Raw genomic sequence first — 23,370 nt, forward strand, 5'->3', positions numbered from 1 at the left:
GGCTATAAAATTCGCCAACAAACAGACTCTGAATTGTAACAGACTATTGCACTTTATCTGTTTATTTATGTGCATATTAAACTGAACTGTTCTGTATTTATGCTTACAATATTCTGTTGTGCTGCAGCAAGCAAGAATTTCATTGTCCTATCTGGGACACATGACAATAAACTCTCTTGACTTGACTTACTCTGATCTCTGTCGCAGCAATAGATTAGTGTGGCAATTATTTAAGGATTTTCTAAAAGCCTCCTTGAAAAAATCTATCTCCCTCACTGGCACTTGGATATGCCTGTCCCATGGCCATTCAAAGTGGAGAAGGAGCATTCAGGATGGCACTAATGATCATGTTGATAGATTGGGATGGTACAGAATGCAGGGTGGCATAGTGGTGAGGCATTAGAGTTGCAGCCTTACAGCACCAGAGATCTGGGTTCAATCTTGACTATGGGTGCTGTCTGTATGGAGTTTGTACGTTCTCATTGTGACTGTGTAGGATTTCTCTGGATCCTGTGATTCCCGCCTGCAGTCCAAAGATGTGCAGGTTTGCAGGTTAATTAGCTTCTGGAACTCGGAAATTGTCCCTACTGTGGAGAATACGGGGTGGTCACTGGTCAATGCAGACTCAGTGGGCTGAGGGCCTGTTTCCGCTCTGAAACTCTAAAGTCTGAAATAATGTCTAAAGAAGACCGGAGTAATTTGTGGGAAGAGTTTTCTGCTTCACAAACTACCCACCATCAGTAGACTGTGCCCCACCTGTGACTTAGTCTGCAGGTCCACCGATGCCTTCACGAGCCACCTCAAAATCCACAGAACTAGGAGGCTTCCTGTACTCTGACAGAATGAAGAAAAGGACGAAGGAAGCGGGGAAGATGAATAACAATAGTAATCTCGTGATAAAGTTACACGTTTGTTTTCACATTAACTCAACACAGAGCTGGCCGGGATCAGAGTTTGCATTCCTTTCCCACAGCCCAACTGAAGTGCATTAGTGGTGTTGGTATACGCTGTTGACTTTTCAGACGTGATTGCTTGCATGAGGAAACTAATTATCTATTAAATATTTGCAATGCTAAGCCTGCCCAAATTCTTTTGCATTCACCATTTTGAAATGGAAATAAAATTTGACAATCATGCCAAGATTCAATTTTGCTCAACATAATGTCCCTTGGGTCCTCTGTATGAGCAGTATGACGTTGTTCTTCAAACCCCGCAGCCCCCAGTGTTAAGATATATCCATCATATTTTTTTTTGCAACCCAGGATTTGCTCAGTAATTTAGTTCAATTTAGTTTATTTTATTTTAGTTTAGATTTACTGCATGGAAACAGCCCATTTGACCCACTGAGTCCATACCGACCAGCGATCACAACATATACTAGCACTATCCGACACACCAGGGGCAATTTACAATCTTTACTAAAGCCAATTAACCTACAAACCTGTACATCTTTGGAGTGTGGGAGGAAACCGGAGCACCTGGTGAAAACCACACGGTCACAGAGAGAATGTACAAACACCGTACAGACAGCACCCGTAGTCAGGATCCAACCCAGGTCTCTGGTATGTAAGGATGCAACTCTACCACTGTGCCACCATGCTGCCCTAACACTGGCACAAAAGGTTCTCATCTCAAGCTTACCAACTGACATGAGAGGACATAATCGAGGATGTACTGTCAGTGCAGTTCTGAGGGAGACCCATACTGTCAGAGGTTCTTGGTTCTTGGTTTCTTGGTCCTCCAAAATATTCCAAATGGAATTTAAACTGGAGGTGGTGGAGGGAGGTCTTAAGCCAGAAAAGGTTATTGGGAAGAAAGAGCTACTTTAAATTTAGTTGCATCTGGTTGGGTAACTATAGTAGGGTGGAGATTATTCCATGCTTTAATTGTGCGGGGGGAGAACGAATTACTGTACACATCTGACTTTGTAGCTGGGATCACAAATTGGGATCGAATGACCTCGTCTGCTCCTAATTGGTTTGGTGCCACAAGTTAAACCAAGACTTGGGTGGATGAAAATAATACTGCATTTTCCTTTTTCTCCCAAAGCCACTAAGTGCTCAGTCACAGGTGAAAGGTGCTGAAATGTTTACCATTTCTGTTGGCATTTTACCATAACCCTGCAGAAATTTACTGTTGTTTCTGGACAATTACAAGATTTGATTTCTGTACTTCCATGTAACCATGTTTTCTCTGGTATAATAATTTTTTTCTGGCCTATCGGAATCTCCCTGCCTGTTGTCATCAGCCTTGATTTGTCCTGGCCTTTTCTTGCTTCCAGTGCCTACCCTCTACAATCAGTTTGAAGAAGGGTCCCATCTCAAAACGTCACCTGTCAATTTTCTCCAGAGATGCTGCCTGACCAGCTGAGTTACTCCAACACTTTGTGCCTATCTTTATTATATGTTTTTTTTCTAGTGATTGATTGAAGGATGCACAATGGCTCCCCCCGTGTATGGGGCCATGAGATCTAGATTTTTAAGAAGGAACTGCAGATGCTGGGTAATCGAAGGTAGACAAAAATGCTGGAGAAATTCAGTGGGTGAGGCAGCATCTATGGAGCAAAGGAAATAGGCAATGTTTCGGGGCGAAACCTTTCTTCAGACCTTGAAATCCTGGTCTTGGTCCCTGGAGAATATTTCTTGGTCCCTGGAGAATATTTATTTCTCTATTTTGTTCACTCAGGCATCAGAGACTTCCTGTTTCTTAGTGGTGGGAAGTAAGTTGAACTGTTGAACTGTTAGCCAGATGACTCATAGACCTTGAGATCAGGAGGGATAGAGAGAAAGGAAAAGGAGGTGGGGTAGCGTTGCTGGTTAGAGAGGAGATTAACGCAATGGAAAGGAAGGACATTAGTTTGGAGGATGTGGAATCGGTGTGGGTAGAGCTGCGAAACACTAAGGGGCAGAAAACGCTGGTGGGTGTTGTGTACAGGCCACCTAACAGTAGTAGTGAAGTTGGAGATGGTATCAAACAGGAAATTAGAAATGCGTGCGACAAAGGCAAAACCGTTATAATGGGTGACTTCAATCTACATATAGATTGGGTGAATCAAATTGGCAGGGGTGCTGAGGAAGAGGATTTCTTGGAATGTATGCGGGATAGTTATCTAAATCAACATGTAGAGGAACCAACAAGAGAGCAGGCTATTTTAGACTGGGTATTGAGTAATGAGGAAGGGTTAGTTAGCAGTCTTGTTGTACGTGCCCCCTTGGGCAAGAGTGACCATAATATGGTTGAGTTCTTCATTAGGATGGAGAGTGACATTGTTAATTCAGAAACAATGGTTCTGAACTTAAAGAAAGGTAACTTTGAGGGTATGAGACGTGAATTGGCCAAGATTGACTGGCAATTAATTCTAAAAGGGTTGACGGTGGATATGCAATGGAAGACATTTAAAGACTGCATGGATGAACTACAAAAATTGTTCATCCCAGTTTGGCAAAAGAATAAATCAGGGAAGGTAGTACATCCGTGGATAACCAGGGAAATCAGGGATAGTATCAAAGCGAAGGATGAAGCCTACAAATTAGCCAGAAAAAGCAGCATACTGGGAGAAATTCAGAGACCAACAGAGGAGGACACAGGGCTTAATTAGGAAAGGAAAATTAGATTATGAAAGAAAACTGGCAGGGAACATAAAAACTGACTGCAAAAGTTTTTATAGATATGTGAAAAGAAAGAGATTAGTTAAAACAAATGTAGGTCCCTTGCAGTCAGAAACAGGTGAGTTGATCATGGGGAACAAGGATATGGCGGACCAATTGAATAACTACTTTGGTTCCGTCTTAGGAAGACATAAATAATCTGCCAGAAATAGCAGGGGACCGCGGGTCAAAGGAGTTGGAGGAATTGAGTGAAATCCAGGTTAGCCGGGAAGTGGTGTTGGGTAAATTGAATGGATTAAAGGCCGATAAATCCCCAGGGCCAGTTAGGCTGCATCCCAGAGTACTTAAGGAAGTAGCTCCAGAAATAGTGGATGCATTAGTAATAATCTTTCAAAACTCTTTAGATTCTGGAGTAGTTCCTGAGGATTGGCGGGTAGCAAACGTAACCCCACTTTTTAAGAAGGGAGGGAGAGAGAAAACGGGGAATTACAGACCAGTTAGTCTAACATCGGTAGTGGGGAAACTGCTAGAGTCAGTTATTAAAGATGGGATAGCAGCACATTTGGAAAGTGGTGAAATCATTGGACAAAGTCAGCATGGATTTACAAAAGGTAAATCATGTCTGACGAATCTTATAGAATTTTTCGAGGATGTAACTAGTAGCGTGGATAGGGGAGAACCAGTGGATGTGGTGTATCTGGACTTCCAGAAGGCTTTCGACAAGGTCCCACATAAGAGATTAGTATACAAACTTAAAGCACACGGCATTGGGGGTTCAGTATTGATGTGGATAGAGAACTGTCTGGCAAACAGGAAGCAAAGAGTAGGAGTAAACGGGTCCTTTTCACAATGGCAGGCAGTGACTAGTGGGGTACCGCAAGGCTCAGTGCTGGGACCCCAGCTATTTACAATATATATTAATGATCTGGATGAGGGAATTGAAGGCAATATCTCCAAGTTTGCGGATGACACTAAGCTGGGGGGCAGTGTTAGCTGTGAGGAGGATGCTAGGAGACTGCAAGATGACTTGGATAGGCTGGGTGAGTGGGCAAATGTTTGGCAGATGCAGTATAATGTGGATAAATGTGAGGTTATCCATTTTGGTGGCAAAAACAGGAAAGCAGACTATTATCTAAATGGTGGCCGACTAGGAAAAGGGGAGATGCAGCGAGACCTGGGTGTCATGGTACACCAGTCATTGAAAGTAGGCATGCAGGTGCAGCAGGCAGTGAAGAAAGCGAATGGTATGTTAGCTTTCATAGCAAAAGGATTTGAGTATAGGAGCAGGGAGGTTCTACTGCAGTTGTACAGGGTCTTGGTGAGACCACACCTGGAGTATTGCGTACAGTTTTGGTCTCCAAATCTGAGGAAGGACATTATTGCCATAGAGGGAGTGCAGAGAAGGCTCACCAGACTGATTCCTTGGATGTCAGGACTGTCTTATGAAGAAAGACTGGATAGACTTGGTTTATACTCTCTAGAATTTAGGAGATTGAGAGGGGATCTTATAGAAACTTATAAAATTCTTAAGGGGTTGGACAGGCTAGATGCAGGAAGATTGCTCCCGATGTTGGGGAAGTCCAGGACAAGGGGTCACAGCTTAAGGATAAGGGGGAAATCCTTTAAAACCGAGATGAGAAGAACTTTTTTCACACAGAGAGTGGTGAATCTCTGGAACTCTCTGCCACAGAGGGTAGTCGAGGCCAGTTCATTGGCTATATTTAAGAGGGAGTTAGATGTGGCCCTTGTGGCTAAAGGGATCAGAGGGTATGGAGAGAAGGCAGGTACGGGATACTGAGTTGGATGATCAGCCATGATCATATTGAATGGCGGTGCAGGCTCGAAGGGCCGAATGGCCTACTCCTGCACCTAATTTCTATGTTTCTATGTTTCTATCTTGATTGATTGATTTATTGTTACTTTATTGTCACGTGTACTTGGTACTGTGAGAGTCTTTATTTGCATACTCTACAAGTATGCAAGTGGCCACATAAAAGGTGCCAACATAGTTACGAGTATTCAAAATAGTCTCTCTTCAAAATCCACCATCAAAACTGACTAAATATCCCATCTGAAAGATATCAGAATTGCACTGCCAACCTCTAACTCTATTATTTTGTGACATTAACTTTCCAATAAGCCAGTTTCCGTGCTGTATCTTTCAATCTATCAATCAATAACTGAAAGGGACACAAATGCCACGTTTCACTTTACGTCTCGTTCCCTTGCTTGGCGGTGCTTTAAGTAAAAGTCGGAGATAAACATAATGCAACCATTTTTGTTGTTTTACGAACAAACGGCAAAGAGATAGAGCTGCCGTCTTTGCCTAGAGGGGGTATAGAGGGAGTCCATTTTGTCCAGGAAGGTAAGCATCATGGTGACGCTGACAACTGATAGCTCGGGAAGAGAAAGGCCATGAATAAAAGGAAAGCTGAACATAACGGTGCTGTCAGGAAGGGTGAGAGTTTAATTCAACCCTTTGTATTGTTGAAGTGTGAAGCAATAGCAACTGCCATCTCCGCTTAGTTCTCCTGCACAAGCCCAGGTGCTGGAAGGCATGGGTGGGAAAGCTGAGGGGGTCCCAGGAGAATATTTCTCTCTCTATTTTGTTCACTCAGGCATCGGAGACTTCCTGTTTCTTAGTGGTGGGAAGTAAGTTGAACTGTTAGCCAGATGACTCACAGACAGGCTCTTCTTTGGTCTCTGGAGCTTTGTCATCTTTTTAACCCTGATTAGAAAGGGCCTGCGTACAACAAAGCAGCTCCCGGCTTGGGAGTTTCGGAGCTGTGGTAGAGGGAGAAGTGTGTAACACTATCGCTGGGTCTTAAGCCCTGCTGATAATGGAAACCAGTCTGTAAGAAAATCAACTTCCAGCCTCTCCTACATATTTACCGGCCCAGAGAAATGAAAGTGTGCATTTCCAGACACGAAGAATGGAAGAATAATCTATGTTTATGTTTTAGGATCACAACGCAGGAGACATAAACAGAGATTAAAAAGTAACAGAACTTGCGGGAGCTGCCTTTATGCTTTCCTCTAACATTTGATCTGGTGAGATAGCCAGCAATCTGCATCTCTGAAACATTAAACTGGTAGCTGGGAAAAAAGGGTCTGTTGATGTTTACGATACAGACTATATTGCTTTCATGATCACTGGATTAAACCCTGGAACTCCCTCCTCAATAGTATAGTGGGGGACACCTTCACTAGAAATTTGTTCAAGAAGTTGGGTGGCACAGTGGCGTTAGAGCTGCTGCTTTACAGCGCCAGAAACCCAGGTTTGATCCTTACTACAGGTGCTGTCTGTACGGAGTCTATACGTTCTCACTGACTGCATGGGCTTGCTCCAGTTTCCTCCCACACTCCCAAAGACATACAGGTTTGTATGCTAATTTGGCTTTGATAAAAATAGTGAATTGTCCCTCACGTAGAAGATAGTGCTAGTATGATTGCTGGGGTGATGGCTGTATCTCTAAAGTCTGTAGTCTAAAGTCTATAGTCCAAAGTCAGCTCACCACATGGGGACATTTAAGGCTCAGTGATAAATACCGGGTAAAGAGTTATGGGGTATCTGTGCATAGTTTGTTGAAAGTGGTAAGAAAGCATATGGGTTTGTGAGCTTTATAAATAGAGGATAGGAGCTAATGAGCACAGAAGTTAACAGGAATATTCATAAAACTACAGATCATTGTATTCTAATAATAAGGAACAGCAGATGATGGTTTACAAAAAAGGCACAACATGCTGGAGTAACTCAGCAGGCCAGGCAGCATATTGAGTCCAAAGAAGGGTCTTGACCCATAATGTCAACCATTCCTTCTATCCAGAGATGCTGTCAGTCTTGCTGAGTTACTCCAGCATTTTGTGTCTATCTTTGGTGTAAACCAACATCTGCAGTTCCTTCCTACACTTATCTGGAGGTCATAGTTAGGTGACGTTTTGGTTTTGGACCCTGCTTCAGACTGGTGCTGCCAGAGATGCTCACCTGCAATAAATGAATTAAAGATATAGAGTGAATGAGCTACGAAGGAATTTATTGACTGTCAAGTGCTGTGGGAGGAAAATGCTGCAAAATATGCCATGGAAATGCAAGTATTTCTTTATTCCAAGGAAACATATAGAGTCATAGAGACATACAATGTGGAAATAGGCCCTTTGGCCCAATTTTCCCACACCGACCAATGTGTGCCATCTATACTAGTCCCAATTGCCTACCTTTGGCCCATATCCTTCTAAACCTGTCCCATCCATATGTATGAATCAAATTACTTCTTAAATGTTGCGATGGTCCCAGCCTCAACTACCTCCTCTGGCAGCTCATTCCAAATACCCACCACCCTTTGTGTGAAAAAGTTACCCCTCGGATTCCTATAAAATCTTTCCCCCTTCATCATAAACCTATGCCCTCTGGTTCTTGATTCCCCGACTCTGGGCAAGAGACTCTGTGCGTCCACCCGATTTGTTCCTCTCATGATTTTGTACACTTATGCGTAATTAGAGACAGCCCATTGCTGACATTCACTACACCAGAACTAGAAAAAAAGAAGCTGGAGTAACTCAGTGGGTAAGGCAGCATATCTGGAGAATGTGCATAGGCAACGTTTCAAGCCGAGATTCTTCTTCAGACTGGAGAACTAGAGGGTTGTTGGGGCATTAAGGTAAACCCCAACTCCAAACCCCAATATCCTCAACATGGCCCAAGCTTGAGGACTTAAGGCTTGTTCAATTCAAAGCTGCCCAAACATTGCCCCCAAAAATATTACAACCAGATATATTTAAGGGGAGGGGGGAAAGATTAAATAGGAACCCGAGGGGCAACTTTATTACACAAAGGGTGTGTATAGAATGAGCTGCCAGAGGAGGTAGATGAGCCAGGTACTATCACAACATCTAAGAAACATTTAGACAGGTACATGGATAAGATAGGTTTTGGGGGATATGGAACAAATGCAGACAGGTGGGACTAGTGTAGATGGGACATGTTGGTTGGCGTGGGCAAGTTGGGCCGAAGGGTCTGTTTCCATGCTCTATGACTTTATCACTGTCTATGACTCACATTATATTATTCACATGTGTAATATTAACCAAGTTATTCTGAACTGGACAAGGCACTGAGCTGGCATGTGATGGTTGATCCAACACAAATGTCCGTTCAGAAAATGCTTTGGTGCAGCTTGTAGAGCTGCTGCCTCATGGTGCCAGGAACGCAGGTTCATCTCTCACCTCCGGCACTCAATGTGTACAATTTACATGTTCTCCCTGTGACTGCATGGGTTTTGTCTTGATATGCCTGTTTCCTTCCATGTTTAGTTTAATTTAATTTAGCTTAGCTTAGTTTAGTTTAGTTTAGTTTATGTCACGTGTACCGAGGTACAGTGAAAAGCTTTTGTTGTTCCAATTGAGCCATCCGCAGTGTACAGATACATGATAAGGGAATTACTTTTGGTAGAAGATAAAGTCCAGCAAAGTCCAATCAAAGATAGTCCGAGGGTCTTTAATAGTAGCTGGTGGGGATGGTGCAGTTGCCTGATAACAGCTGGGAAGAAACTGTCCCTGATCTGGAGGTGTGCATTTTTACACTTCTGTACCTGCTGTATCCCAAAGCCATAAAGATCAGTAGGTCAATTGATTCCAAAGCTAGGTTAAATGCCCCTAATATATAGAGGAACGTTAGAATCTGAGGGGAGATAATAGGGTGTGGAGATAACAACATAGGATTTGTGCAGGATCAGTGTATTTCCATACTTGTTGGCTCACACGGACTTACTGAGCCGGAGACTCTGTTTCTGTGCTTCATGGATCTACGAGTCTATAAGAATATGCACTCGGGATGATCGGAACCAATTTATATAGTTGGATCCCAAAGCCTGCGGTTGGGAAGCTGTCCCTTGAGAACAACATTGACATGTGGTGGCTAAATGGTGCAATTTGCTCGAGGCTAAAGCCCTGTTTGAACCGCCGTTCTTTCTGGGGTCAGTTTTTATGTATATTGAATGGAGAACAACTATTTTAATTCTTCAAGATGTTATTGTTTTAGTTGCAGCATATCAACAAACCAAGGACCCAGAGTGGGATATTTCTGTTGGAGCAGGCTGCCCTGACTTTCTGATCCATCAGTATTTCATGGCTGAGCATTATCTTACCAACAAACCAATTTGCTTTCACCCCTGGTAACCATCCCAAGGAATGCCATCAACAAAAGCTTCACACTAAACCAAGTCATCGTGTCATGGAGTGAAACAATGTGGAAACAGGCCCTTCGGCCCAATGCTCACACCGGAGGCGGAGAGGAGAGCTCTTCAGCGCGTCGTCCACAGAGCGCAGAAGATTATTGGGACACCGCTACCAGCCTTGGAGGGCATCTACCACACACGGTGCCTCAGGAAGGCCGTCAGCATCCATAAAGACTCCTCACACCCTTGTAATGGACTGTTCGAACTACTTCCCTCCGGCAGACGTTACAAGGCCTTCTACGCCCGAACCTCCAGACTCAGGAACAGCTTCATTCCCAGGGCTATAGTGGCTCTGAACCGGCCCTGCTGAGTGCCCCCCACCCCCCCTGGACTGTCTCCCTCGGACGGTCACGTCGCACAGACACATCTGCACTTTAGTCTGTTTGAACAGTTTTGACTATTTTACTGTTGTAATGTTCTTCTTACAAACCATGTTCTCGGGGTATCTAAATCTAAATGTTATTAGTTATTTAAGTTATGACATCGGATGGAAGCTGCATACCAAATCTCGTTGCGCTTACGTGCAATGACAATAAAATATATTATATTATTATTATTATTATTAACGGCCCTATTTACACTGGTCCCACCTGTTTGGCCCATATCCCTCTAAACCTATCCTATCCATGTACTTGATCTATTCGGGTCTCAACCTGAAACATCACCTATCCATGTTCTCCAGGGATGCTGCCTGACCTGCTGAGTTACTCCAGCACTTTGTGCCCTTTTGCGTATTAACCAGCATCTGAAGTTCCTTGTTTATATAGAAACTGCTTGAAAGATAGGACAATCTGTTAAACGGGCTACATTTAGTAAGGATAAAAAGAGGCAATATAAACTATAGTGTATAACTAGACTAAGTGGGACCCGTTGGGTCCCAGCATCACATGGGAGGGCTGGTCACCAACGTAATATTCCACCTCTCTACCAATTCCAATATTGCTCACCAGTGGGGGGGGGGGGCTGTCTGTTGCACTAGTATGGGTGTTGCGGGCCGAAGGTACTATTTCCCAGAGGGCTAGTATAGACATTGTGGGCCGAATGGATTCTTGGGCTGGCATCCAACTGTTGCAATGATTTTAAAAGCCAAGCCGAGGCAAACAATTGGGCTACAGCCACCCGACAACCAAAATTCATTTTGTGAACACAAACTTGTTAAAAAGGCGAGGCAAACAATTGGGCTGCAACCACTTTACAGCCGCATCGAGGGGACTCACCGTGGAGTAGATGTGCGTTCATTGTTATTCGCAGCTCAGAGAGCCGTGACCCTCTCGCTTCCTGGGTCTGGCAGAGACTGAGTGAGGCACTACACTTCCGGGTTTTATAGTCCCTCCCCCTGCCACCAGCGGGGGCAGCAGAGAGAATGGGGAATTTTTAAAAATCATTAATGTCTCTCTGATTTTTCATCGATGGGAAACATCCTCTGGTCCCGGAAGGCGGAGGGGGGCTCTGAGCGAGGTGGCCAAAAATGACGGCCATTGGTGGCGGCGTTCTCTCAGAAATCGCAGCACAGTGGGCGAAAAGCGGTCAAGATCAGACTTTTAGTAATATAGATATCAAGAGAGATACAGAAACAGAGGGATTTGGAGCATCGGTGCACAATTTTTTGAATGTGGTTAAAGAGCATATGGGATCATGATCTTTATAAATAAAGGATAGGAACACATGAGCACAGAAGTTAACATGAACATTAATGAAACAATAGATAAATACTCATGGATAAAACAATAGACCATTCTATTCTAGAAACAAGGAACAGCAGATGCAGGTTTACAAAAAAAGTCACAAAGTGCTGGAGTAACTCAGCGGGTCAGGTCAGCTGCCTGAGCCATTGTGCTATTCCAGCACTCTGTGTCTTCTTTTGTCAACCAGCATTTGCAGGTCCTTGTTTCTACCTTTAGCTGTTCCTTGTTTAAGTTTAATGGAGCATTATCCTCGAGTCTAATCGTACTAGGTTGAGAATTTTCTGGAGAGTTAGCACAAATGTTCGGAAAGTAGCCCATTCCAGCTCCCTCCGGGAACTCCGTAACGTCCAATTGTGAGATTAGCAAATTTTGTACTAGTGTGCAAAAAATCCACGTTTAGTACCAAGATGGCATCCAAGCCAGTCAACCCTCTGCCTGTTGGTCCCAGAAACGGATCTGAAATCACTCATTACAATCGCTCCACTCTTTTAAACTTCACTCCAATAGCAGCATTTCTTAATCTGTACACTGTGAAGAGCTAGATTATATTGTCTTTTCTATGACTAGAACTGAAGTAAAGTAAAGTAAACGAAAGTTAACTAAACAAAACCAATCTAAACTAAACTAAACTAGTTCCACAAAGTAATGATGGCAAGTAGTGACATTTTCAACATCATTTTAATGGTTTAAAATCCAATCCACTCTCTCTTTTACTTTGCCAGCATGGTCAGAATATGTCGGAATCTTTTTGTCTGTTGGATTGTAGAACCATTATTGCCATGTTGGTGTAGTAGGGCATGCAGTGTTGAAAAGAATCATGCAACCCCTTCAAAACCAGTTCAGAAGAAACACAAAGAGCTGGATAACTTTAAACGTTAATGGTGCAGAGAAAACCCAACTAATCCTCTGTCCAGGATATCCTGTAAGTACCGCCAACAAAGAAAGGTAATAATAGAGATGGGATCCCAGTGGGAGTATCCCTTTCTATGCACGGCTCTTGCTAGGAAGTTGCACTGAAACCATCTTCCTGGCGTAATTGAGTTTGCGTACGGGAGTGAGTAGTGTGAATTGTTAAGGAATAAGATTAATGTTTTCATGAAGTTCTGTAAAGATTATTTGTCAAATACAACATTGTCCTCTTCCGTTGCCAGACCCAATCCCCTTCCACCATCCCTCCTAATCCAACAGGAGATTTCCAAGTCTAAATTGAGAAGGTGTAGCTTTAAAATAAGAAGGGCACAGATTAAAGGAGATGCGGGGAAGATATTTACACATACAGGTATAATAGCGAGTGCCTGGAACTCGCTGTCGGGGGTGATGATGGAGGCAGATATCATGGTGGCATTTAGGAGGCTCTTAGGTAGACACACATATATACAAGGAATGGAGAGACATGGACCATGACGAGCTTAGTTGGGGTATTTTTGGTCAGAATCGAAGTGGGACCAAAGTGCCCGTGTCCATGCTGTATGACTCTATGTCTGCGCACGAGCAAATGAGATTAGTTTATCTTGGCATCATGTCAGCGCAGACATTGTGGGCCAAAGGGCCTGTTCCTGTTCTATAGTTTAGTCTTTAGACTTTAACCTAGAGATAAAGCGTGGAAACAGGCCATTCGGCCCACTGAGTCCGCCATGACCAGCATTCACCTCGTACACTTACACTATCTTATACACTTGGGACAATTAACAATTTTTACAGAGACAATTAACCTTCAAACCTGTATGTCTTTGGAGTTTAATCAGGCTTTCCTGGACTTTATCTTGCACAAAACATTATTCTCTACATCCTGTACCCGTACATCGTGGAAGGCTCGATTGTAATCATGTATTGTCTTTCTGCTGACTGGTTAGCACGCAACAACAAGCTTTTCAATGTACCTCGGTACACATGATAATAAACTAAACTAAACTAAACTAACTAACTAAAATTATGTAAATTAATTTACGTATTTGAATTAATTACGTTTTTTTATTGTTTTTAAGTGTACATGCAGTTCAGTCAATTAATTTTTAACAATTTTTAACAACTCCTCAATCCATCTGGCTCACACTTGCTTTTATTCAAGAGAGTATGTACTCATGAGAGTTAGATAGAGCCCTAAGGGCTAACAGAACTAGGGGATATGGGGAGAAAGCAGGAACAAGGTACTGATTTTGGATGATCAGCCATGATCATATTGAATGATGGTGTTGGCTCAAAGGGCTGGATGGCCTACTCCTGCACCTATTTTCTATGTTTACCTCAGGCCTTTGTTCCAACCATCTGCCTATCAACAAAAAAACCTTCACCTGTGTCCACCTATTGCCTGCCATGCTTTGGCCTGCCTCTCCTCTCTTCCAGCTTTCTTCTCTCACATCCCCACAATATGCCTGAGGAAAGGTCCCGACACAAAGCCTCATCTATCCATGTTCTCCAGAAATGGTACCTGACCCTTTGAGTTACTCCAGCACTTTGTGCCTTTTTTTATATTGTTAAAATATTTTTTAATTTAGAGATACAGTGTGAAAGAAAGCCCTTTGGTCCACCGAATCCGCACCATCCAGCGATCCCCATACACTATCACCATCCAGCGATCCCCATACACTCTCACTATCCTACACAATAGGGACAATTTACAATTTTTACTGAAGCCAATTAACTTACAAATCTGTACGTCTTTGGAGTGTGGAAGGAAACGGGAGCACCTGGAGAAAGCCCACAGAGTCACAGGGAGAAGGTCCAAACTCCGTACAGACATCACCGGTAGTAAGGATCGAACCCGGGTGTCTGGCGCTGCAAGGCAGCAACTCTACCGTTGCGCCACTGTGCCACCCTTTTTTTCTTTTTTTTATATTTTATTTCATTAGAAGTAAGTACAGTCATATGGCACCAAAGTGCCTAATATATATTTTCATAATACATTTTATGTACAACTTCTTTTTTTTTTTTTGTTACATTGAAAAAAGATTAGAATAAGAAAAAGAAGTTAGATAGTAAAGGATAGAAAGATGTGAAATATATAGTGTGTGAAAAAAGAAAACGAGTAAATGAAGAAAGTTGAGAGAGAAAATAGAGAAAAGAAAATAAAATAAAAAAGAAAAGGAGATCATTATTTATAATCTTGACCAACCCTCGTCCAGTCCTGAAACAGTTATTTTTTACAATTGTGTTGCACCATATGATTCCAAAAAAACGACGAGTGGAGACCAACTCGTTATGAATTGGTCTGATTTATCCATTAGGAGGAATCGCATTTCCTCAAGATGAGCGATGTCCAACATACTTGCAATCCACATTTTAAGCGTTGGTATTGATGTACCCTTCCAAAATTTAAGAATTAATTTTTTTGCTATTATTAAACCATAGTTAAGGAATAGATTTTGAGATGTGTTCAATTTATTCCCATCTTCCATTACGCCAAATATAATCATTTCAGTATTAGGTTCCATTCTTGTCTTGAATAATTTTGTAAATATTTCAAAAATATCATTCCAAAATCTATAAAATTTTATGCAGGAAACTAAGGAGTGTGTTATAGTTGCCTTTTGGGCTAGACATTTATCACAAGTGGCGGATATATTTGGATAAAATTTGTTCAATCTTGTTTGTGCCACCCTTTAATGTTTAATTTTTTTCAAAGTTATTTTTTAAATTCTCCAGAAGATTTTCAAAGACATTTGGAAACTTTCTGTGTTGCTTAATTTTATGATTACATGCCCTATTTAAGTAATAGTTATTTCAGTCGGTGAGGCTGGAGTTGGTTCTCACTGGCTGTCAAACCATCCTGATGGAACAGCCAGCAGCATCCGCTGTGAGATGTTAGGCAACACTGTGCTTGGCTCGGGGCCGCTTGGAACAACTGAAGTGCTGAGAGCCAGCCTCCAGGTGGGAGAAGGTGTTGCATGAGGCGGCACTTAAAAAAACGGAAGAGAGAACAAGGACAGAGTTCCACTGGTCTTCATCTTCCACCCCACTTGCCTCAAGCATTCAACAGACCATTTTCCTCAATTCCCAGCAGCTTCAATAAGATTCCACCATCTAATCTCCACTCCTCTTTCAGCATTGCAAAGGGTCCCCTTCATGATTCCCAGGACTGCTCCTCGGTCCCTGCCCATCTAACAACACTTTCCCTTACACCCTGCCCTTTAATCTCCTCCCTTCCCACTTCATAGGGTCCCAAATAGACTTTCTAGATGAAACAATCAACCTAAAACATCACCTATTCTTTTCTTCCAGAGATGCTGCCTGACCCGCTGAGTTAATCCAGCACTTTGTGCCTATCCACTTACCACTTGCCAGGCTTTGTCACTTCCTATCTCTTTTCCAGCTGTCTATCCCCTACAAAAATCAGTTTGAAGAAAGGTCCTGACTAGAAACATCGCCTTTCCATTCCCTCCACAGATCCTGCTTGACCTGCTGAGTTACTTCTGTACTTGGTGTTTACCTCAAGATTCCAGCATCTGCATTTTGTTCTGTCTCTACCAGCACTTTATCTGAGGCAACCTTCTCTGTTTAGTTTAGTTTACTTTAATTTAGTTTCGTATTATTGTCAGGTGTACTAGGGTAGAGTGAAAAGCTTTTTTTGTGTGCTGTCTCCAGTCAGCAAAAAGACCATACATGATTACAATCAAGCCGTCCACAGAGAACAGGATACAGGGAATAACGTTTAGTGCAAGACAAAGTCCAATAAAGTCTGATTAAAGATAGTCCAATGAGATATATCGTAGGTCAGGGCCGCTCTCTAGTTGATGGTAGGATTAGTCCTGTTGTTGTAATTAAGCCCAAGGCAAGTTTGAACAGCACATAATCTTCTGTCCAGCTGCATTCCCGACTAAATATTGAATTCTACTAATTCAGATAGTTCACTTTCTCTGTCTGAATCCGAACTGGCCATCGGCTCAGTTTTACTTTACCCGTAGGCCTAGCCTGAGCTACTGAACATGTCCCACAGTCTGCATTTTGCTTTATTTTACACTGTTTTTGTCGCTCTCTAATTATCGCCACTAACATTAGCGACAGAGAGGTGCAGCAGGTGGAGCTGCTACCTCCCAGCAACAGAGACCTGGGTTCAATCCTGATTGGGCGGCATGGTGGCACATTGGTAGAGTTAGTACCTTACAGCGCCAGGGACCTGGGTTCAGGTACTGTCTGTGCAGAGTTTGTATGTTCTCCCTGTGACCGCATGGATTTTTCTCCGGATGCTCTGGTTTCCTCCCACATTCCAAAGACTTAGGTTAATTAGCTTCGGTAAAAATTGTAAATTATTCCCAGTGTGTAGGATATTGCTAGTGTACAGGGTGATCGCTCATTGGCGAAGACTCAGTGGGCTGAAGGGCCTGTTTCCATACTTTATCTCTAAACTAAACTAAACTAAACTAACCTATTCGACAGAGGAACTCTCCAACTTATCGCTGTCCATTCCCTTTGGAAAATCTGCATGACCATTGAGTCACTCCAACACTTTATGTTCTCGTCAAGGTTCCAGCACCTGCAGTGTCTCCATATTGCTTTGGGCCTAATTACCCCATCCACCCACCTTCTCTGCAACTTAAAACTGACTTATATTTTTCTCTCTCCCAGTTCTAAAGGAAGGTTTTAGGCGTGACACATTCCTCTTTCCACAGGTGTTGCTCTGCTTGCTGAATGTTTCCATCACTTTCTGCGTTTATATGCACTTTGAAGTTTTGAGTTATGAACACCTTCCACGTGGTAATAATCACCAGGGATTCCTTGCCTCCTATCTGAATCTATTGTTGGTCATTTAATAGACCTTGATTGCCCAAGATTTGGCAGCTTCCTTGGTGTTAGTTCGGTCGCCAGGAGGTGAACTCGATGGAACTTTAGTCTTTCTTTTTTTGTTGTTATAGATCTTTTAGGAATTCTTTTTCTTCCTTTTACCAGATAATAAAAATGTAAATATGCCCAAAGTGTGAACTTTCTTGCACACCGGATACTCACAGAATGCAATGTTGTGGCAATTTATGATAAGATTATGAATATCCTTATCCTGTTGGCTTGAAACCACTCGAAATACTGTAGTCCTGTGGCAGCTAAAATTACCCTGTGTAAGAACAGGCATTTCTTGTTGATTACATTACAGTTCTGAAGTGATACTGCTCCATCACACTTAATAACAAATATATTCCTCAAAATACCCTGGGCAAAAACACACTAGGTGAAATTCATGCACCTTACTTTTCAAATAATGTTTTTCCAGAAATTGAACGTTCAAGAAACCGGTAGCTGCCACCAGAAATATAGAGCTGCCAATAAGATTTGGATGGGGTATGGTTGGCCTGAAAATTAAAATCAATGGAAAAGAAAATTGGATAAGTTATAAAACAGTCTGATGAGACACCATTAATGTTTTGCAATAAAGTTTAATGCAGTTTCACTGTTAAAAATGAATTAAAATATAGACTTGCTGACTACAATTAAATATAAATATTTGTAACTAGGCATCTCCCAATGTTCTGAACCTTTGGAGATGTAACAATTTTAGAAATTGTTGAAATTTTACAAAGTTGAAGCTTAAAAGGACTTTGGTCAGGCCACATTTAGAGTATTGTGTGCATTTCTGGTCACCCCCATTACAGAAAGAATATGGAAACTTTGGAGATGGTGCAAACAGGTTTTATTAGTCTGCTGCCTGGACTGAACGTATCGGCTGTCAGACGAGTTGGACAACGTTAGGCTGTATTCTGTGTAGTGTTGAAGGCTGAGGGGTGATCTGATATATGTTTGTAACATTATGAGAGGCACAAACAGGTTAAACAGTCAGACCCTTTTCCCCAGGGTGGAAATGTCAAAGACTAGAGGGCACAGCTTTAAGGTGAGAGGGCCAAAGTTTAAAGGAAATGTGCAAGGTAAGTTTTTTTTCACAGAGATGGTGAGTGACTGGAATGCGCTGCTGGAGGTGGTGTAGGAGGCATATACAATAGTAACATTAAAGAGGCTTTTGCTTTGGTACATGGATATTAAGAAGGCAGCTGGATCATATGTGGGCAGAGGAGAGTAATTTAACTTGACATCATGTTCGGCGTGGACATTGTGGGCCGAGAGGCCTATTCCTGTCCTATATTCTTCGTTCAATGAGTGAAGCATAGAATCATGAGGCCATGCAATTGGGAAAGGATTTTCACTGACCATCACGCACACTTATCCTACATCAACCCCACTTATTCCCCCCATATTTCCACAAACCTCCCACAGGTTCAACATTCACCCACATAACCAAAACCACCCTGGCCACATTCTCATTTCACTCCTGCTCAGAGATACAGCACGGAAACAAGCCCTTTGGCCCACTGAGTCGGTGCCGACTAGCGATCCCCACACACCCACACTATCCTACACTCTTGACTCTGGCGAATTAATCTATTAACCTGCCCATCTTTTGGATATGGAAGGAGATTGATGAACCTGGAGTAAGCACATGGGGTCACAGGATGAACGTGCAAACTCTACACAGAGGTTAGGATCAATTCTTGGTCACAGGAATTCACAGGATGCAGGTCTACCTGCTGCACAACTATGCTGTCCCCAAAGACAACATCCTACACAGTTTAGCCACAAGTCTGAATGGCCCAATACCCTTAGGACCGAACAGCTAAATAGTGACCTTAACAAGCCAGTCATTCACCGTAGCAGAAGGTTGATACATTATGCATTTCATGACAAATAAGCGATTCGACTTCAAAGTACCATTGTTTCTCTGAACACTTCCGCTCAGTCTGCCTAGGCCTACATGACCTCCCGGTTGCCAAACACTTTAACTCCCCTTACCATTCCCATGCTGACCTCTCTGTCCTGGGCCTCCTCCACTGTCAGAATGAGGCCAAATGCAAATTGGAGAAACAGCACCTCATATTTTGCTTGTGCAACTCACAACCCAGCGACATGAATATTGATTTATTTAATTTCAAGTAACCCCCACATTGCCTCTCTCTCCGTCCCTCCCCCACCCTAGTCATCATACTAGTTTCACTGTTGTCCTGCTTAGTTTCACTGTTTGTATCCATTTGTTATCACCTTTTCCACAGCCAACAATGGCCCATTGTGGGCTCCATCTTTTCTTAATCATCATTGCTGGCTTTGGCCCTTTGCATACCTTTCATTCATTTGTTCTTTGTACCTTTTCATACCTCTAGTTTCCCTCTCCCCTGATTCAGTCTGAAGAAGGGCCTCGACCTGAAGCGTCAACTATTCCTTTTCTCCAGTGATGCTGCTTGACCCGCTGGAGTTACTCCAGCATTTTGTGTCTGTCCACCTATCACGTGCCAGAGTTTGTCCCTTCCTATCTTTTTTCCAGCTTTCTCCCCCCTACTAAAACCTGTCTGAAGAAGGGTGCCGACTCAAAATGCTGCTGCCTGACCCGCTGAGGCACTCCCGCATTTGAAGTGATTTGACTTATTGTGCACGCACAGTATTTCATACACAATCAGGCACATCCCTGCCGACCCATTTGCATGTAAATAATTCCAAGACACTCTTCAGAGAAAAGGAGGAAAGCACTCCTTGGAGTGCTATCATCAACACCACTGATGAACAACACTTATGCTCATTACCCTGTAAGACGTTGCTGTGTCAGACTTGGCTGTCCATGATATACAGTTCACAAGATCAAAACAGGAATTATTTCATTTCTTTCCAATGTGAACAGTTCCCTTTTCTGCTAGACTCTGTGTCTCACACTTTAATGTTCATTTTCTTTCCTTTACTACTTCACGAATGTCAAGAGTCAAGAGTGTTTTATTGTCATGTGTCCAGAAACAGAACAATGGCATTCTTAAACCCCTGTCTCACGGTGTGAGTTGACCCACGAGGTACCCCGAGTTTAAAACAAATTTAACTCGTGGTAACCACGTACAATTAGCGTAGCGGGAACGTCGGAACTCGAAGACGCAACTTAGCGACTCGTGGCGCTAACGGCAGTCACCCGTGAAACTTGTTAACTCTTGAAAAAATTCAAACATGTTTAAAGTTTTCCACGAGTAAAATGTACTGCTGTAGTTAAAAATTGAAACATTTAAACTCGTTTTAAGAACGTAGTGGCCCGTGCGTTTACCTTAGTGACTCGTGAGTCTACCGTGGGAACTCTTTAACTCAGCGGGCAGGCAGCATCTCTGGAGAGAAGGAATGGGTGACGGGATGACATTTCCAAATTTCTGCTGTGTCTTTGTGTTACTCCAGCACCATGAGTACACTTTTTGTCAACCTGCATCTGCCCTTTCTTGTGTATTATATTATTTGTATCCGTGGCAGTTGATTGTCACTCCCTTCAGTTTCCCAGGGGGTCGGGACGGGACTGGAGTTGGGAGGGAAAGGTGGGGAGGGGGGTGGGGGTGGGGGGGGGGTGGGGGGGGGGGGTGGAGGAGAGAGGGTGGAGAGTGGAGGGAGAGGAGGGGGAGACAGATGGGGGTGTCTTCATTCACTGGCGGCGGGTGCCTGTCACTGAAACAGGCAGGTGAGATTTCACATCCACCTTGTGTGTGTGTGTCTCTCTCTCTCCCTCCCTCCCTCTCACACAGGCTGAGAGACTCTGTGAGTGTACGTCTCTTTCTCCCCCTCTCCCACGCACAGTAAGACCGAGGTACTGTGCTCAGTCCATCTGTGTCTCCCACATACACAGTAAAACTAGTGTACAGGGGCTCATTGGTCGTCAGGGACTTGGTGGGCCAAAGGTCCTGTTTCCACACTTCATCTCTAGACAAAACTAAAATAAATGATATGTAAACTTTCTCGTTAAAATTAATAGATGTGAGTTGTGCTGGAGTGACTCAGCGGGTCGGGCAGCATCTCTGGAGAGCATGACTAGAAACATAGAAACAAAGAAAGTAGGTGCAGGAGTAGGCCATTTGGCCCTTCGAGCCAGCACCGCCATTCAATATGATCATGGCTGAACATCCAGAATCAGTACCCCGTTCCTGCTTTCTCTCCATATACCTGGATTCCATTGGCTCCAAGAGCTCTTTGATAACATAATAAACTATTAAACAAATTTCAATAAATTAAAAACCCCAATACCAGTGCAAAAAGCTCAAATGCCTTAGGGGGCGTTTCATGTTGAAACCCTTCTTCAGACTAATTTTAGGGGGTGGGGGAAAGAAAGTTGGAAGAGAGGAGAGGTAGGACAAAGCATGGTACACTTTTATGTAAACCAGCATCTGCGGTTCCGTGTTTCGAGATATTAATAGTGTGTCATTGAGAGTGGCACTGACAAATAAAATTACATGTGAATTATCATATATTCTATGCTCGACAGGGTGGCACATTGGCAGAGCAGTAGAGTTGATACCTTATCGTGCCAGTGACCCAGGTTCGATCCTGACCACGGGTGCTGTCTGTATGGAGTTTGTACGTTCTCCCTGTGATTGCATGGGGCTTCTCCGGGTGCTCCGGTTAACTCCCACATTCCAAAAACGTACAGGTTCATAGGTAAATTGGCTTTGGTAAAATTGTAAAATGGTCTCTAGTGTGTAAGATAGTGCTAGTGTACGGGTGATCGCTGGTTGGCGAGGACACGATGGGGCAAAGGGCACTGTATCTCTAAAGTCTAAAGACAGACATTTTAAAATGTATTGGGCAGGACAATATTAATATTCTTTCCCATAAATGAATAGAGTCATGGAGTCATACAGCAGAGCCCCTCGCCTCATCTAGTCTGTGGTGACTATTAGCAAGCCATTACACTAATTGTATTGTATTCTTTGTATTGTATTGTATTCAAATTTATTGTCATTGTCTCAATTAGAGACAACGAAATGTATTTCCCTTTACAGTCAGTATCATAAAAATAAATAAATAATAAATAATAAAACATATTAAAAATAAAATAGAATTTAAAAAAAATAAAAAATAAAAATAAAATAAAAAATATTTTAAAAAAGCACAAACACAGAAAGTCCACGACACAACATAACACAATGGCACCAAGGTGAGGAAGGTACCATAGTCCAGCCAGCCTCCCCTCCGATCTTCCCAGATGTTCACCCGTGGCCGGGGCCTTCCGAGCACCCGCAGTCGCCACCCCGGGCGGCCCGATGCTCAGGCCCTCTCGCCGGGCTGATGGAACGCCGACGCCGAATCTCAGTTTCATTTCAAGAATCAAGAGTTAAGGGAGTCAAGAGAGTTTAATTGTCATATGTACCAACAACAGAACAAAGAAATTCTTCCTTGCAGCAGCATAACAGACCTGTAAACACAGAGCTCTTTGATTACATAATAAACAAATTAAACAAATTTCAATAACTTAAAAACCCCAATACCAGTGCAAAAAAGCTCAAATGCCTTAGTGCAACCAAGATGATTCATAGTTCATAGTTTAGGTACTATTTTGTAGTGTTTAAGTGTCTGATGGTTGTTGGTAAAATGCTATTTTTGAACCTGGAGGTCTCGTTTTTAAGACTCACAATAGACAATAGACAATAGGTGCAGGAGTAGACCATTCGGCCCTTTGAGCCAACAATACCATTCAATGTGATCATAGCTGATCATCCACAATCAGTACCCCGACCCTGCCTTCTCGCCATATCACCTGACTCCACTATCATTAAAAGCTCTATCTAACTCCCTCTTAAAAACATCCAGAGAATTGGCCCCCACTGCCTTCTGAGGCAGAGAATTCCACTGAAATTAAACGATTCCAGAGAATTCCACTCCTGGATCTGATATGTTAGCATTCATAGCAAAAGGATTTGAGTATAGGAGCAGGGAGGTTCTACTGCAGTTGTACAGGGTCTTGGTGAGACCACACCTGGAATATTGTGTACAGTTTTGGTCTCCAAATCTGAGGAAAGACATTCTTGCCATAGAGGGAGTACAGAGAAGGTTCACCAGACTGATTCCTGGGATGTCAGGACT

The sequence above is a fragment of the Amblyraja radiata genome, chromosome 1 (genome assembly GCF_010909765.2).
Source record: "Amblyraja radiata isolate CabotCenter1 chromosome 1, sAmbRad1.1.pri, whole genome shotgun sequence".
Lineage (NCBI taxonomy): Eukaryota > Metazoa > Chordata > Chondrichthyes > Rajiformes > Rajidae > Amblyraja > Amblyraja radiata.